The following is an 18,750-nucleotide window of genomic DNA, read 5'->3' as shown; positions in this document are numbered from 1 at the left end:
TTATTGAAATTCATACCACATCTCCTTATACTGGTTATCATACAGTATACATGTTATACCAATGTCCCAGGTTAGGGGGAGGGTTAGGAACGCGCTAACATGTTAAAAACCGCCACATTATTTATGTATGTGCCTGTCCCAAATCAGTAGCCTGTAATTCAGTGGTTGTCGTTTGTTTATGTGTTACATATTTGTTTTTCGTTCATTTTTTTTACATAAATAAGGCCGTTAATTTTCTCGTTTGAATTGTTTTACATTGTCTTATCAGGGCCTTTTATAGCTGGCTATGTGGTATGGGCTTTGCTCATTGTTGAAGGCCGTACGGTTACCTATAATTGTTAATGTTTGTGTCATTTTGGTCTTTTGTGGATAGTTGTCTCATTGGCAATCATAGCACATCTTCTTTTTTATATGTTATACAAGACTAAAATACCTAGTATTATCAAATGAATTATTACAATTGTTAATAGTTGTCAGACTTTTGTTATCAAAAAGCAGCTACATGTGTATAATCAAGATGTAGACATGATCACTGGTGTCAGATGTAAACAAGAGTGACTGTGCAAATGCTGAAATGTCATCTCTGCTTTGCCTACAATGTACCTGTATGAAGGTTTTACTACATGTACAAGTATCACACAAACTTTCAATTTTCATTAACCTTTGAAAATGAAGTTGCAGTCAAATTAACCATGCCAGACAGATGATGTACACCCTACAAACTGACATTCCATACCCATGATACCCAAAATTTAGTGATTTATATTGTCTGTGAAATAGACTTAACATTCTTAACATCCAAACCATGAAAACTGACTTATGAATATCCAATAATATGCCAAAAATAGTGATCCTATACATGTCATGCATGTACATGTAGTTTATACTGTAGCATCTGAGAAACATTTGGAAATAGATCAAAACACAAAAACTAAGCATTGCTCAATGAACCATGACATTTTCATTGGAGTCAAAGTCTGATGTAAGTCTTGCAATTAGACACATTCACCTTACACTCATTTCATAAACCAAATATAGTTGACCTACTTTTCCTACTGCTTGTAGTATTTTTAAACATGTGTGAGAAACAAACTTGACAAATTACATGTAACTGAAGTAACCTTAATCACTGATCCATGAAATGAAGTCAGGATCAGGCCAACCCTGCCTGACAGACACTGAGACATGTACACCTTTCAAGATACCATAACAATTAATCCAGTAACTCAATTAATATACATATGTTATACATTTAAGACTTCGAGTGCATTTCACTGTGACAGTTCAAACAGTAATATTTTTTTGTAAACAGTTACATGTACCATGAAAACTAGGTGAAGTGCAATGGACAAATCAATAACAGAAACTTCATAACATAAGGAAGTAACCAGGCATTTCAGCTTCTAAAATGTATCTGGTGAAGCTTAAATACATGTACAAAACGGTACGCTGTAGCCACTGCCAGATTGTAATACATATTTCTTGTCTTGCATGCATGTACACCAACTTTTGTTGCATGAGGGATAATAGAATTATACTTTAATGTACGTGCATGGTTTATTTGTTTCAAAAACCATGAATACTTGGCCACTAACATGACTAATCATGCTAATTAAGATTTTTATTTAATTCTAATTCAGACTTTAATAATTTAAGTACAGTAAGCAGTCATTTGACTCTAAACAATTGACACAGACTGCACGAGACCCTCATAGTTGGTTAAGATCTTTTTACACACCCTGGACATGCTGGTGGTAGTTAACAATTGCAATGCCAACATAAACTTCAGATGTGATATACATGTACTGTTTTGTAAATTTCACTGAAACTAGAAATTCACAGTATCCATATTATTATTTTATTAAAATGACTGATTATCCACTAATTAAAAGTATTCATGAATTCAGATATGATGCACTATTATTAGTAGTATTCACTGAAACTATGCATTTTCATTATTCCAAATTGCTATTTCAAATGAATAGTTATCCTGGGTATTCAAGGAATTCAGAAATAGTGTACATGTATGATTGCACTATTAATATTCACTGCAACTACGAAATTTTGTTATTCCAAATTCACAATTGATCATGATAATCCAAGGTAATTAGTTCTCCAGTAATGTGGTCCTCCTTTAATACAATTTGTAATTTTCCTATTTGTACAAGGCACAATTTTATTCTTGTCCAATTTAATCAGAACATCACATTATCATCATGGAATAATGCTGCACGCCATATTCATAATTTCCAAAAACAATAGATAACTAGCATTACATAATGAATTAATGCATTGTTTCACAATTTGCAGCTTTACGAGCGACTCAGTGACATCTATATTTTCTATGCATCAAAGTGCACATGTACTAGCAGGTGTCATATTCTAAGTGGGAATCATGGTCAAACCAATACATATTCAGTATGATTCTACAAAATAAAATATACATTTAGACTCAAGTACAGTAAATGTTTAACTAATAATAAATATATAATACTACATGTATATACATTGTGCAATAATAAGAAAGTTAATTACAATAACTGTATTTACCTAGATAAAACTAGCAATTCTCATTTGATTGACCAAAAAATTCTAGCACTAATACAATTCTATTTTCAAGTCCCTATTAACAAGAAAAATAAATCTTTTAAGGGGGTCTAAATTCTGTATAGTGTTGTCTTTTTTCCTGCATTAATGATTTGTTAAGTGTGATTGTGTACTTTCATTGAAGGGTTACTGTCTCATTGAGGCTCACACCTTTGAGTTCATCCGTCACCGGCAAAAACTCGTCAATTATGCACGCCTTTATGACGTCATTTACCAGATAGAAGGGCTCGCCTGTATCCCTGCACTATTTACGTTCATCAAGCGTTTAAGTGATCGTTTTTGTGCAGGATAAACTAGAAATAATGGTTGCTCTGTAGGTACTTACTGACAATTCCCTAATGACAGCAGTGTTGATTGGCTATTTCCAGAATTCAATTAGCCGAATAATTCGTACAATATAGAATTATAATTTTCCAACCACTCGCTGAACATTGTAAGGAAGTGACGACGCCCCTAAACGCACAGATGACGGTGATAAAGGCGCGTATAATTGACGAGTTTTTTCCGGTGACGGATGAACTCGAAAGTGGTCTATTGCGTAACATGCGCCGAATCTGTGTACATCCATGGGCTCACCTACTGGGTTCACAGGTGAGGTTGGCAATTGTTACGGATATAAGTTACGTAATGCATATCTGTTTAACCTGTTTGAATAAACAATAGACAATACCTAACTGTCGGATATGGGGTATTACAGAATAGAGAAAAAAGGACTGGACAGTGCAGCTTTTGAAAAGGGGCGGATCGAAAATATTGGGTTTGTGAATTTACTTTGTAAATAATGGAGTACGATAACAATAATTAAATAAGCATAATAAATAGAGAATTAAGAAGTAATGCTTCTAAAGTAAAAAAATAATTAAAAAAAAAGCCTGTCAGTCCCCATAACTAATACATAACCTGTAGTTGGTACATACATTTCGATGAGTTTTCTAATAGAAATAAGGCAGATATGAAAGGTGTATTGCAATAAGTTATTAGTACTTACCCTTATTATTTTATTCTTTAATTAATAATCATTTTATTTCTTAATAAAAAATAATCGTGAAGAGATGCCAAGTGATGCTTTTAAAATGACAGACCATTGATGCAAGGTTTTTGCGGTGAAAAACTATACACAAAAGGTGATTTGAATGTGCAACGAATATTTTGGCTAGTGAATGTATGCAAGTCTTTATATTGCATAAGACATCAAGCTGTATTACACAGTTTTAACTTAAATAATGCAAATACATCCAATTGATACAGACCTGGGAGTAGTAGATTATGTATAAGTATAGACTGAGTTAGTTGAAACATTATTTTATTTGCCGAATTAAAGCAAATTGGATTAGATACAAGTAAATCATACAACATGGACAATATAAAATTACAATTATACTAGTATGATATAATGGACATACATATAAGGCAAACAGTTTATAGAATAATACTACCTTTCATTCGTAAAAAAGAGAAAAGGAAAATTTGAAAAGTCATATGATAATGTGACAATGACGTGTGTACTTATGATGACGATCATGATGTTCCGTGCAAGTAACAGTAACGCTCTATCATAGACTATCAAGGCTTAACAAAAGATGTTTGACCATTGTATGAAATTTTGAACATGTTTGAAAATTTGATTATTTTGTTCATTCGAAAGTTCAATGTGTTCGCAAATTAATAGTTTTGTATCTAAAACAATGCTTTCAGATAGCCAGTTAAGATTATTGAATAAGGTTTTTCTGCATGATGTGTATTTTGGACAAACAAAGAAGTAATGGTAGACATCCTCAATATCTGACCCACAATGACAAGAAGGATCATTTATAATATTAGCTCTAAATAGATCATTGTTATAAATGAATGGGAACATCTCAATTGCGTTATTAGGCCGAACGAATGAAACGTTTCAATTTTATATAATCGTTTATCGTGTTTTTTTCCAAATTTCTGTTATGCATTACTGCTCTCTGTTTTCTGTCGTGAAGATAGTCCTGAAACCAATTCAATAAGTTTCCGACAATACTGTAAGCTTTCATTTCATTATACGGCCCCTATGCCAAACTTTGTCGAAGTTAGATAGAAGTCACAAAATACAAAACAATTTAAAGACTGAAGATATACCACACAGAAAAAATATTTAAAAAAAATAAGACAGTACTCATAGAACATTTTCAATGGGATTATTATGGAGGAGAAGAGACATATGGATTTATTTTACTGTTTTACAACTTCTTAAAATATTTCTTTTAATACCCCCCCCCCCAAAAAAAAACAAACAAACCCTGTTATGTCATACTTATAACACATTTATTGGTGACAGCTTAATTGATTCAAATTTTACACCCGTCATACTTGGTAAGGTGATAGTTATTCTATTATTTTTATTCATTTGCTTGTTTAAGAAATTTTTCATGAAGCTTCATTAAAAAAAAAAAAAATATCATGCAAAGGATATATCTGACCAAGGATTTGTATTGTACAAATCCTTGATCTGACGCCAAAATGAAGCCATTTATAGATATCAAGCCCCTTTGACATGTTATTTTTATAACAATTATTTGATTATTGATATCTATTGAATAATTTTGAGTAACAAAGTTACTTCATATATAATAAATCAAAAATTTTGTATTTTCTTGTTATTAGAAAAATAATTTCGAAAATAATTTGTGACTTTATGTACATGACGATTTGTCCGTGACTTTTTGACTGTGACTTTCTGTCCTACATTCTTTAAGACCTATCCTTTTCTCTTATTAAATGTAATTAAATTTCACTCAAACATTTTTAAGAAATGTATCTTTATTTTTGGTGAAATTAATTATTGATATTGTATTTTTATATTATATCGACATTGCTTGAAAGATCGTCAATGTCGGATGACGAATTTATATCTTCTACTTGATTTTTTTCTACAAGTAACGGCTCAAAATGATACGGTCGAATATCTAAAGTTAGAGAGTTGCCTTGAAAACTGATGCTAACACTGTCCATTGTTTAATTATGCAGAAATATGATCGACTTCGTCCTCATTGAGACATTTTCTCGGCTTGTATCCACTGACGTCATCACGATCACGTGACCGGTATCTCATTAAAAATCAAAGATTACGACAAGCGCTGGATTCTTGTCCTTTGTCCAGTGCATATAATGAATAAACCTTTGTGATGTAAAAATATTGTTCCAAGACTTAACCATCCCAGTTAATGTTTTAAATCCTTGAGTTTAATAATTTTTACATCTTTTGTGTTACCCTGAATACTTTTTACTTATTCATTTGTTATAACAGCTTGCATTAAATAATGCTTTGCAGCTCACTTTTTTTATTTAATTTATTTATTTACCCAATTTTATTTTAATAAATCAATATTCAGATTACTTTTAAAATTTGCATTTTAATATCCAAAATAATATATATCCTGCTGTTTCATATTTTTCTTAAATTATAATTTGTTTTGAAAAAGTTATCAAAATTTTGAAGAGGACAATTCTAATCATGATAATTTGTGAACATTATTATAAAATCGTATCATTATACCAATGACAGATTAAATATCATCCCCCAGGGCAATAAACTATTGTGTCTTAATTTGTATATTAGCTACATCATGTATATAAGAATTTCTGATTATTACCTATCGCATATCCAGTGTTAACATCCTGATTATTACTTATTTTAATGTCACATTTGCATGGTCATATTCAGTAAATACAAATATTTTAATTGTTGATTTTGAATTTGAATTGAAAAAAAATGTTTTAGACTAAATTAGTAGATACAACACATACAATGCAGTTAACACAGTAAATGTTATGAGAACTTACTGGATAAAACTATATCTATAAAAAATATTTTGAGCTTCATAAAATACTTTAAAAAAGTTTATACCATGTTAACATAAAAAATATGCATACAGATAGATTGTTTTGTTATGTTTTCCTGACATATTGAATGTTAACATAAAATAATTATCATGATTATGTAAAAAATTTAAAAAATCTGCAGTCGTATGTGAATGCACATGATCAAAGGAGATGTGGGATATATCAATGATGCATGAACCCAACAGTTAGGCAACAATAAAGTAACCAAAACACAATTGAATGCGTGTCGAAAAATATATATGACTTATGATTAGAAGGTCCTTAATCATGCGGAATAAATATAATGACCATTGAATGTTACTACTTGTAAGTTAGATAACATGTATGGCACAAATGAATTTTGAAAAACAATGCTAACAGGGCACAATTTATATAAAAATTTCACATGAAAAAATATAGTTTGGGTTCAAAGTATTAACAAATTATAGTGATTTAATATAAATTCTATGTTAAATCTAAAAAGTCAAAGAATAAAATTATGATGCTAGCTTTGCTCTTTTAATATGTGTTTTTTAAACAATGTAGTACATGATAAAACAATTACTAATTGAATTAGCACAATTTGTTTAATTAACTGTGTTTAAATGGCAACTGTTTATGACTATGTGCCTTGTTTCAGGAACATTAATTTAATAATATTGTTTTATTTTGATGATTATTTTAAACCATTTTTAAAATATTTATTCACTTTCAATGCCTGCTATTATCAAATATATTAATGTTTTGTTGTCCATGATTTGAGAATTATTTAAAATCTAAATGAAAGTGGACACACTTGCTAAATAAGTCGCTATTTAATCTTAAAGTTAATAATTTTCTTAACATTTTATGATCAAATCATATGCGTTTGTTCTATGCATGTTTTTTTTTATGGAAATCGTGACGTCACAATGCATTCTTAATAGAGCTGATAAAGCAAAACCAGGGAAATACTAGTAATCCAGCATAAGCATGATAAGAAACACATTTATATGGATACGTACATGTAAAGATCGGTTGGTTGTTGGTTATAAAATGTCCAGTGACAAGTATTTCATGCAAATTTATGACCCGAGTTAGCAATACATTAACATACAATATGTACACTACATGATGTATAGGTCAGTGGCAGATCCAGAACTTTTCATAAGGGACAGGGCCCCTGACTGCCCTTAGGGGCACTGATCCAGTCATGCTTGAGTGATGTGATTCCCTATATAATCGACCAAATTATTCCCACAAAAAAGGGGAAGATATAGAGTAACCTTTTATGTATTCCACTCAGGGTGATGTATGCAAAATAATTGAGGGAATAAATGACATACACATGATAATAGGGGAGGGGAACGGTGTCCTTTATGACTTTCAATGATTTAATATGATGCACAATTTTAACATTGAAGCTCAAAGGTGGCTCAAAGCTTATATTTTCCCTGGAACATGCAACTATGCACGAGTGTGGTAATACAGAACGTTCATAGATATATATAGCCTATCGGAGTATATCAATATAGATTCCGTAGGATCAGTGGCGGATCCAGCCATTCTAAAAAGGGGGGTTACAACCCAGAACGAAACAGGGGGGGGGTCCAACTATATGTCCCCCCATTTAAATGCATTGAGCGGCCAAAACAAAGGAGGTTCGAACCCTTGGAACCCCCCACCCACCCCTTTTTGGATCCGCCAATGAGAACACAATGTAAGGTCTGTAAGCCGACAAATGTGCACATTTTCCCTTAAAAATTATGAATCCATGATTATTCTATAGACATGCTTTAAAATATTGTTAATTTCTACTCAGCGATTGTATTTTCCAGCTCATGTGGTCTAACGTCTGTAGTTACCTGTGTAAAAATATATTAGTTTGCCGACCTGAGGTCCAGGTTTTTTTGTTTTTTTTGCCGACAAAAAATTAATGTGGATAAATCGTTTACGGTGAAGAATTGTTTTCCGTTTTTAATGAAACTTGACAGATTTTACTAATTATTTTTTTAATCATCGGAAATGTCCCTCTTGGTGTAATTCGAATTAAAACTGTTTTATTATGCTGTACAATATTGGTAACTTAGTCATAATCTTTAAATTTATTTCAGGTACACCTTTGTACATTTTTTTATTGCGCAGAATTTATCAAATATGAATTTGAATGAATCCATTATCATCTTCTCATTCTTCTGCAATAATATTAAAACTATTTTAAACGAAAGCTTCTGGTTTTTAAAACCAGTTATGAACGAAAATGTTATAAAACAGATATTATAAAATAAAAAGTAAGGATATCAAAAGGATTATTTAAAGTCAAACGCACATGACTGTCAAAAATGAACGGACAATGCTGCGGCAATAAATGGAAAACGACAAAAGACAAACAACGATCGTAAAATAAATGAATAAACAGCAAAACAAGTTTACAATCGCACGATAGACGATAATAGTATAAGTAATGGACTATTTCACAACAAAATCAAATCTTGAGAGCCGATAGAGACGTGATTTTTTTTACACTGATGGACTACCGTTACGCTAAAATATTTGTATTAAAACATTTACCGACTGTATCAACCTATGAAGTGTTTGTTTTAAACATTTAACGATTGTGTCAACCTTTTATAAGTTGTAATAAACATTTAATGACTGTGCCAACCTTTAGAAAGTTGTAACAAACATTTAACGACTGTCTCAACTCTAAAAACGTTGTGACAAACATTTTTTGACTGCATCAACGTCTGAAAAGTTGACACAAACAAATTTTAACTGTCCCAACTATTAAAAGGTTGGGACGGACATTATGCAACTGCCACAACTATTAGAACGACTGTAATAAATAGATTTTGACTGTGACAACACCGTAAACCACTGCAACAGTTCTGAAATGACTGATGGTAGCATTTTTTTACTTTCACAACCCGTAGAAAAGTTGGGACAGACATACATGAACTGTTGCAACGAAATATGACAGATTTGACAGTCATTACTTGTCTTTTACAGACTAAGACAGTCGTACAACGACTGTTACTGGTATGGACAGTTGTTTTTTCGTCCAATCGTAGTGCAATCTTACAGAAAAAAATAATAAAACTAAATTTTCTACGGCAATACATTTGTCTGCACTAGGTGCAAAGGGAATCTGGGTAGCTGAGGTCTACTTGATAAAAAATCCAGGGTGTTGTTCGACTTCATTTTTTTTTAACTAGGTTCAAAGTTGAGGTCGGACATCCTATTTCACCCTTACAAAAAAGTTAATAAAAAAATGTTCCTTGGCAATACTTTTGTCCGCACTAGGTGCAATGGGAAGCTGGGTTGCTGATGTCTACTTGACAAAAAATTCAGGGTGTTGTTCGACATAATTATTTCTTTTTTAACTGGGTCCAAAGTTAGGGTCGGACACCCTATCCCATCTTTACAGACAAGTTAATAAAAAATGTTCTACGGTATTACTTTTGTCCGCACTAGGAGCAAAGGGAAGCTGGTTAGCTGTTATCTACTTGATAAAAAAAACCAGGGTGTTGTTCGGCTTAGTTTTTTTTTAACTAGGTCCAAAGTTGGGGTCGGACACCCTACCCAATCCTTACAGAAAAGTTAATAACAAATGTTTTTCGGATTAGTTTTGTTTTTAAGAAGGTCCAAAGTTGAGGTCGGACAACCTACTCCACCCTTACATAAAAGTTAATAAAAAAATGTTCTACGGCAATACTTTCGTCCGCACTAGGTGCAAAGGGAAGCTAGGTTGCTGATGTCTACTTGATAAAAAAACCAGGGTGTTGTTCGGCTTAATACATATCTTTTTTTAACTAGGTCCAAAGTTGGGGTCGGACACCCTACCCACCCTCACTAAACAGTTTATTATTAATGTTTTACGGTAAAACTTGTGTTTACACTAGGTGCAAAGGGATGCTGGGTAGCTGAGGTCTACTTGATAAAAAATCCAGGTTGTTTTTCGGCTGAGTTTTGTTTTTAAGTAGGTCCACAGTTGAGGTCGGACACCCTACTCCACCCAATACGAAAAGTTCATAAATATATGTTCTACGGCAATACTTTTGTCTGCACTAGTAGCAAAGGGAAACTGGGTAGCTGAGATCTACTTGATAAAAAATCCAGGGTGTTTTTCGGCTTATTTATTTTTTTATTAAAAAGTAAGTCCAAAGTTTCTGTCAGACACCCTACCCTTCCTATTAAGAAAAGTTAATGAATATATGTTGTACGGCAAAACTTTTGTCCGCACTAGGTGGAAATGGAGCTGGATAGCTGAGGTCAACATGATAAAAAAAAAAAAATCTTTTAATGTAGGTCCAAAATTTGGGTCGGACACCCTACCCACTCTTACAAAAAAGTTAATAAAAAAATGTTCTACGGCAATGCTTTTGTATGCACTAGGTGCAAAGGGAAGCTGAGGTCTACTTGAGAAAAAATCCAGGGTGTTGTTCGGCCGAGTTTTGTTTTGAAGTGGGTCGAAAGTTGGGGTCGGACACCCTATCCCACCCTTTAAGAAAAGTTAATAAAAATATGTTGTACGGCAATACTTTCGTCTGCATTAGGTGCAAAGGGAAGCTTAGCAGCTGATGTCTTCTCGATAAAAAATCCAGGGTGTTGTTCGGCTTAATTTTTTTTTAACTAGGTCCAAAGTTCGGGTCGCACAACCTACCCAACCCTTACTAAAAAGTTAATTAAAAATGTTCTACGGAAAAACTTGTGTCTGCACTAGGTGCAAAGGGAAGCTGGGTAGCTGTTGTCTACTTGATAACAAATCCAGGGTGTTGTTAGGCTTATTTTTTTTTAACTAGGTCCAAAGTTTGGGTCGGACACCCTACCCCATCCTTAGAGAAAAGTTAATAACAAATGTTCAACGGCAATTATTTTGTCTGCATGCACTAGGTGCAAAGGGAAGCTGGGTAGCTGAGGTTTACTTGAGAAAAAATCCAGGGTGTTTTTCGGATTAGTTTAGTTTTTAAGGAGGTCGACAGTTGGGATCGGACACCCTACGCCACCCTTACAGAAAAAATAATAAAAAATGTTCTACGGCAAATATTTTGTCTGCACTAGGTGCAAAGGGAAGCTGGGTAGCTGAGGTCTACTTGAGAAAAAATCCAGGGTGTTGTTCGGGTTAGTTTTTTTAATGTAGCTCCAAAGTTGCGGTCGGACAACCTACCCCACCCTTACAGAAAAGTTAATAAAAATTGCCCTAAGGCAATAATCTTGTGTGCAATAGGTGAAAAGAGAAGCTGGGTAGCTAATGTCTACTTGATAAAAAATCCAGGGTGTTGTTCGGCTTGGGTTTTTTTTTTTTTAAAGTAGGTCCAAAGTTGGGGTCGGACATCCTATCCCACCAATACAGAAAAGATAATAAAAAATATTATAAAGCAATACTTTTGTCCGAACTAGGTGCAAAGGGAAGCTGGGTAGCTGATGTCTACTTGATAAAAAATCCAGGGTGTTTTTCGGCTTATTTATTTTTTTATTAACTAGGTCCAAAGTTGGGGTCGGACACCCTACCCAACCCTTAGACAAAAGTTAATTAAAAATGTCCTAATGCAATACATGTGTCCGAACTAGGTGCAAAAGAAAGCTAGGTAGCTGATGTCTACTTGATAAAAAAGCCAGGGTGTTTTTTCTTTTTTTTTTTATATTTTTATTAACTAGGTCCAAAGTTGGGGTCGGGTACCCTTCCCCAACCTTCCAGAAAATTTTATAAAAATTGTTCTACGGCAATAATTTTGTCTGCACTAGGTGCAAAGGGAAGCTAAGGTGCTGAGGTCTACTTGAGAAAAAATCCAGGGTGTTGTTCGTCTTAGTTTTGTTTTTAAGTAGGTCCAAAGTTGTGGTCGGACTCCCTTACCTACCTTTACAGAAAAGTTAATTTAAAATGTTCTACGGCAATATTTTGTCCGCACTGGGTGCAAAAGAAAGCTAGGTAGCTGATGTCTATTTGATAAAAAATCCAGGGTGTTTTTTGGCTTATTTATTTTTTTTATTAACTAGGTCCAATGTTGGGGTCGGACACCCTACCCCACCCTTACAGAAAAGTTTATAAAGATTATTCTACGGCAATAATTTTGTCTGCACTAGGTGCAAAGAGAAGCTGGGTAGCTGATGTCTACTTGATAAAAAAATCCAGGTTGTTTTGCGGCTTAGTTTTGTTTTTAAGTAGGTCCACAGTTGGGGTCGGACACCCTTCCCCAACCTTACAGAAAAGTTAATAAAAAAAAGGTTCTACGGCAATACTTTTGTCCGCACTAGGTGCAAAGGGAAGCTGGGTTGCTGATGTCTACTTGATAAAAAATCCATGGTGTTGTTCAGCTTAATTTTTTTTTTAAATAGGTCCAAAGTTGGGGTTGGACACCCTACAATACCCTTACTAAAAAAAATATTTATAATGTTGTCCGGTAAAACTTGTGTTTGCACAAGGTGCAAAGGGAAGCTGAGTAGCTGATGTCTACTTGATCAAAAAAATCCAGGTTGTTTTGCGGCTTAGTTTTGTTTTTAAGTAGGTCCACAGTTGGGGTCGGACACCCTTCCCCAACCTTACAGAAAAGTTAATAAAAAAAAGGTTCTACGGCAATACTTTTGTCCGCACTAGGTGCAAAGGGAAGCTGGGTTGCTGATGTCTACTTGATAAAAAATCCATGGTGTTGTTCAGCTTAATTTTTTTTTTAAATAGGTCCAAAGTTGGGGTTGGACACCCTACAATACCCTTACTAAAAAAAATATTTATAATGTTGTACGGTAAAACTTGTGTTTGCACAAGGTGCAAAGGGAAGCTGAGTAGCTGAGGTCTACTTGATAAAAAAATCCAGGGTGTTTTTCGGCTTAGTTTTGTTTTAAGTAGGTCCACAGTTGGAGTCGGACTCCTAACCCTCCGATCCCAACCCCAACCTTACAGAAAAGTTAAAAAAACAAAATGTTATACTGCATTACATTTGTCTGCAATAGGTGCAAAGGGAAGCTGGGTAGCTGAGGTCTATATGAGAAAAAATCCAGAGCGTTTTTCAGCTTACTTTTGTTTTTTTAAAGTAGGTCCACAGCTGGGGTCGGACACCCTACCCCCACCTTACAGAAAAGTTCATAAACAAAAATGTTCTACGGCTATACTTTTGTCTGCACTAGGTGCAAAGGGAAGCTGGGTAGCTGATGTCTACTTGATAAAAAATCCAGGGTGTTGCTCGTCTTAATATTTTTTTTTTAAGTAGGTTCAAAGTTTGGGTCGGACAATCTTTCCCACCCTTACAGAAAAGTTAATAAAAAATGTTCTACGGCAATACGTTTACCCGCACTAGGTGCAAAGGGAAGCTGGGTTGCTGATGTCTACCTGATAAAAAATCCAGGGTGTTGTTCGGCTTAATCTTATTTTTTAAACTAGGTCCAACGTTGGGGTCGCACACCCTACCCAACCCTTACTAAAAAGTTTATTATTAATGTTTTACGGCAAAACTTGTGTCTCTACTAGGTGCAAAGGGAAGCTGAGGTCTACCTGAAAAAAAAATCCAGGGTGTTTTTCGGATTAGTTTTGTTTTTAAGTAGGTCCAGAGTTTGGTTCGGACAACCTATCCCAACCTTACCGAAAAGTTAATATAAAATGTTCTACGGCAATACATTTGTCTGTACTAGGTGCAAAGGGAAGCTGGTTAGCTAAGATCTACATGAGAAAAAATACAGGGTGTTTTTTGTCTTAGTATTGTTTTTAAGTAGGTCCACAGATGGAATCGGACACCCCTCCCCAACCTTACAGAAAAGTTAATAAAAAAAGTTCTACGGCAATACTTTTGTCTGCACTAGGTGCAAAAGGAAGCTGGGTAGCTGAGATCTGCTTGATAAAAAATTCAGGGTGTTTTCCGGCTTAGCTTTGTTTTTAAGTAGGTCCACAGCTGGGGTCGGACACCCTACCCCAACCTTACAGAAAAGTAAAAAAAAAAAATGTTCTACGGCAAGACTTTTGTCCACACTAGGTGCAAAGGTCAGCTGGATAGCTGAGGTCTACCTGAAAAAAAATCCAGGGTGTTTTTCGGATTAGTTTTGTTTTTAAGTAGGTCCAGAGTTTGGTTCGGACAACCCATCCCAACCTTACCGAAAAGTTAATAAAAATATTCTGTACGGCAAAACATTTGTCCGCATTAGGTGGAAATGGAACTGGGTTGCTGAGGTCAACATGATAACAGATCTAGGGTGTTGTTCGGCTTAGTTTTTTTCTTTTAAAGTAGGTCCAAAGTTGGGGTCGGTCACCCTACCCACCCTTACAGAAAAGTTAATAACAAATGTTCTACGGCATAACTTTTGTCTGCGCTAGTTACAAAGGGAAGCTGGGTAGCTTAGTTTTTTTTGTTTTTAAGTAGGTCCACAGTTGGGGTCGGACACCCTACCCCACCCACACAGAAAAGTTGATAAAAAAATGTTCTACGGTAATACTTTTGTCTACACTAGGTGCAAAGTGAAGCTGTGTAGATGAGGTCTACTTGAGAATAAATCCAGGGTGTTCTTCGGCTTACTTTTTTTAAGAAGGTCGAAAGTTGGGGTCGGACACCCTACCCAACCTAACTTTTTTTGACAGAAAAGTTAATAAAAAATGATCTACGGTAAAGCGTTTGCCGCACTAGAACCAAAGGGAAGCTGAGTAGCTGAAGTCTACTTGAGAAAAAATCCAGGGTTTTGTTTGGCATAGTTTTTTTTTAAAGTATATCCAAAGTTCAGATCAGACACCCTCACCACCTTTTCAAAAAAGTAAATAAAAAATGTTCTACGGCAATGTTTTTGTCCGCACTTGGTGCAAATGGAGCTGGGAAGCTGAGGTCTACATGAGAAAAAATCCAGGGTGTTGTTCGGCTTAGTTTTTTTCTTTTAAGGTAGGTAAAAAGATGGGTTCGCTAACCCTACCGCACACTTACCGAAAATTTAATAAAAAATGTTCTACGGAATACTTTTGTCCGCACTAGGTGCAAAGGGAAGCTGGGTAGCTGAGGTCAATCCAGGGTGTTGTTCGGCTTATTTTTTCTTTTTCTTTTAAGGTAGGTCCAAAGTTGGGGTCGGACACCTTACCCAACCCTTACTAAAAAGTTAATAAAATATGTTCTACGGCAATATTGTGTATGCACTAGGTGCAAAGGGAAGCTGGGTAGCTGAGGTCTACTTGAGAACAAATCCTGGGTTTTGTTTGGCTTTGTTTTTCTTTAAAGTAGGTCCAAAGTTGGGATCGGACACCCTACTCCACCCTTTCGGAAAAGTTAAAAAGAAAAATTCTACCGCAATATTTTTGTCCGCACTAGGTGCGAATGGAGCTGGGAAGCTGAGGTCTACGTGAGAACAAATCCAGGCTGTTGTTCGGCCTTGTTTTGTTCTTTGATAGTAGGTCCAAAGTTGGGGTTGGAAATCCTACCGCACACTAACAGAAAAGTTAATAAAAAATGTTCTACGGGAATACCTTTGTCTGCACTAGGTGGAAAGGGAAGCTGGTTACTGAAGTCTACTTGAGAAAAAATCCAGGATGTTCTTTTGCTTTTTATTTTTTTTAGTAGGTCCAACGTTTAGGTCGGACACCATACCTCACCATTTCAGAAAAGTTAATAAAAAAATGTTCTGCGGCAATACTTTTATCCGCACTAGGTGCAAAGGGAAGCTGGGTAGCTGAGATCTACTTGAGAAAAAATTCAGGGTTTCGTTTGACTGAGTTCTTTTTTCAAGTAAGTCCAATGTTGAGGTCAGGAATGTCAATGAAAAAATGTTCTGCGGCAATGCTTTTGTTCGCACTAGGTGCAAAATGAAATTGCGTAGCTGAGGTCTATATGAGAAAAAAATCCATGGTGTTGTTCGGCTTCCTTTTTTTTTTTAAAGTAGGACACCCTACCCCACCCTTTCAGAAAAGTTAATAAAAAAATGTTCTGCGGCAATATTTTTGACCGCAGTAGGTGCAAATGGAGTTGGGTAGCTGAGGTCTACATGAGAACAAATCCAGGGAGTTGTTAGGCTTAGGTTTTTTAAGTAAGTCCGAAGTTTCGGTCGAAAATTTTACCGCACACTTACAGAAAAGTTAATAAAAAATATACAACGGCAATTCTTGTGTCCGCACTAGGTGCAAAGGGAAGCTTGGTAGCTGATGTTTTCTTGATAAAAAATCCAGGGTGTTGTTCGGATCAGTTTTTTTTTTAAATAGGTCCAAAGTTGAGGACGGACACCCTACCCAACCCTTACTAAAAAGTTAATAAAAAATGTGTTACGGAAACTTTTGCATGCACTAGGTGCATACGGAAGCTGGGTAGCTGAGGTCTTCTTGGGAAAAAATCCAGGGTGTTGTTCGGCTTAATATTTTGTTAAGTAGGTCCAAAGTTGGGGTCGGACACCCTACCCCACCCTTGCATAAAAGGTAATAAAAAAAATTCTACGGCAATACTTTTGTCCGTACTAGATGCAAAGGGAAGCCGGGTAACCTAGGTTTACTTGATAAACAAATCCAGGTTCATTTTGGAACATCAATGAGAAAAGCTTTTTACAAAATGGAGAAATAACGTTCAATATAATACATTTCATATTTGAATCAAATGTAACCTTTGGCAAGCATTGGCAAGGACAGAACTGTTCTTCAAGTTTCAAAACAAATAAATCAAGAATTTCTACGATTAACCATTTAAGAAATCAGAATACAAATCAATAAACTTACTGCAAAGGTTTAAATCCAACATGCTAGGACTTCATTTAATAGATTTTGTTTTACTTCAATAACGACCAGTATTACCTGTGTAACATGATACATTTAAATGACATAATGACAGTATGAAGACAAACCCCCTTTGCACTTTTTAGTTTTGCACTGTTTGACAAGATGTCGTTGTCGAGGAAAGAAAACATTTTTCTACTTTGTCATCCTGTTAATCAGCATTCAACATTACAAAACGGACATGATCGTTATCCATGTACAGACTATAAATGTTATCAAGAAACCTTATTAATGGATTATATTTTTTTTGCTCAATTTGAAAGAAAAACAAAAAAAATGTAATATACACGATTTTTGGAAAGGATATACACGAAACAGCGGTAACTATTAATTAATTCGTATTATTCGATTAACATTTAATGAATTGTTATTGGTAACATAATATGATAGTAATTATACTTCAAGATCATTCGGTTATAGCCCTTATATAGAAATATTTTAATCGCATGTATTGTTTACAGGGAATTTCCGTTATCAACGCACAGAAAAACGTTCGGTATGTTTATATACTTTTGAAAAGACAGACACTTAACATAATTTTCTTCAGTACTCAACGCATCACCCCGACAATATAGTGAATCGATTGTAATATCGACATTAGAAACACTTGTAATTTTATTTGACAATAGATTTCTAGGTGATGAAAAATTAATACAATAAATTAAATAGTGGTCGACATTTTCATTGATTAAAACACAGGAACAATTAATATTTTGTATCAACTTTGATTTGATAAAGTCAGAATGCAGAATGCTTCATCTGTTGTAAAAACACAAATGGTCTTCCGAGATTTTTTTGTTTCTATAATATAGTTTATGCAACTTTCGTTTAAACAAAACAATTAATCAATAGGTCTAACACTTCTGTCCAAAGAATTCCACAATGTAATGGATGATGAAAAGAGTACACCTCAGCTACCCAGCTTCCTGTTGCACCTAGTGCAGACACAATTATTGCCGTAGAACATTTTTTATTAACTTTTCTGTATGGTAGCGGTGTTGGGTGTCTGACCCTAAATTTGAACGTACGTTAAAAACAAACTGTGCCGAAGAACACCTTAAGTTTTTTCTCCAGTACACCTCAGCTACCCAGCTTCCCTTTGCACTTAGTGCAGACACATGTATTGCCCTAGAACATTTTTTATTAACTTTTCTGTAAGGTAGACTGTAAGGTAATAAAACTGTCCGACTCAATCTTTGAACCTACTTAAAAAACAATAAACTAAGCCGTAGAACACACTGTGTTTTTTTCTGAAGTAGACCACAGCTACACAGCTTCCCTTTGTGCCTATTGCAGACAATTATTTGACGTAAATATTTCTTTTATTAATTTTTCTGTAAGGTGTTGGGGTAGGGTGTCCGACACCAATTTTGCATTTTCTTTCAAAAAAATAAAATAAGCCGAAGAACACCCTGTGTTTTTTCTCAAGTAAACCGCAGCTACCCGACCATCCTTTGCACCTAGTGCGGACAGATGTATTGTCGTACAACATTTTTTATTAACTTTTCTGTAAAGCAGCGGGGTAAGGTGTCTGACCCTAAATTTGTACCTACGTTAAAAACAAACTGTGCCGAAGAACACCTTGAGTTTCTTCT

General features: G+C 34.7%; 1 long non-coding RNA gene across 1 annotated transcript; it reads right to left on the bottom strand.

The window, feature by feature from the left end:
• Positions 1 to 1,580: 1,580 nt before the first annotated feature.
• LOC134700054 (uncharacterized) lies at positions 1,581 to 17,235 on the bottom strand. The gene is made up of 2 exons (XR_010103757.1): positions 17,099 to 17,235; positions 1,581 to 2,426 (listed from the first exon to the last, which is right to left on the bottom strand). It is a non-coding gene; the product is annotated as an uncharacterized LOC134700054 (long non-coding RNA).
• Positions 17,236 to 18,750: the final 1,515 nt, after the last annotated feature.

The sequence above is a fragment of the Mytilus trossulus genome, unplaced genomic scaffold, assembly GCF_036588685.1.
Source record: "Mytilus trossulus isolate FHL-02 unplaced genomic scaffold, PNRI_Mtr1.1.1.hap1 h1tg000110l__unscaffolded, whole genome shotgun sequence".
NCBI classification, from domain to species: Eukaryota; Metazoa; Mollusca; class Bivalvia; order Mytilida; family Mytilidae; genus Mytilus; species Mytilus trossulus.
The sequence above is the reverse complement of the archived record's forward strand: the minus strand, read 5'-3'. Positions and strand labels throughout refer to the sequence as shown.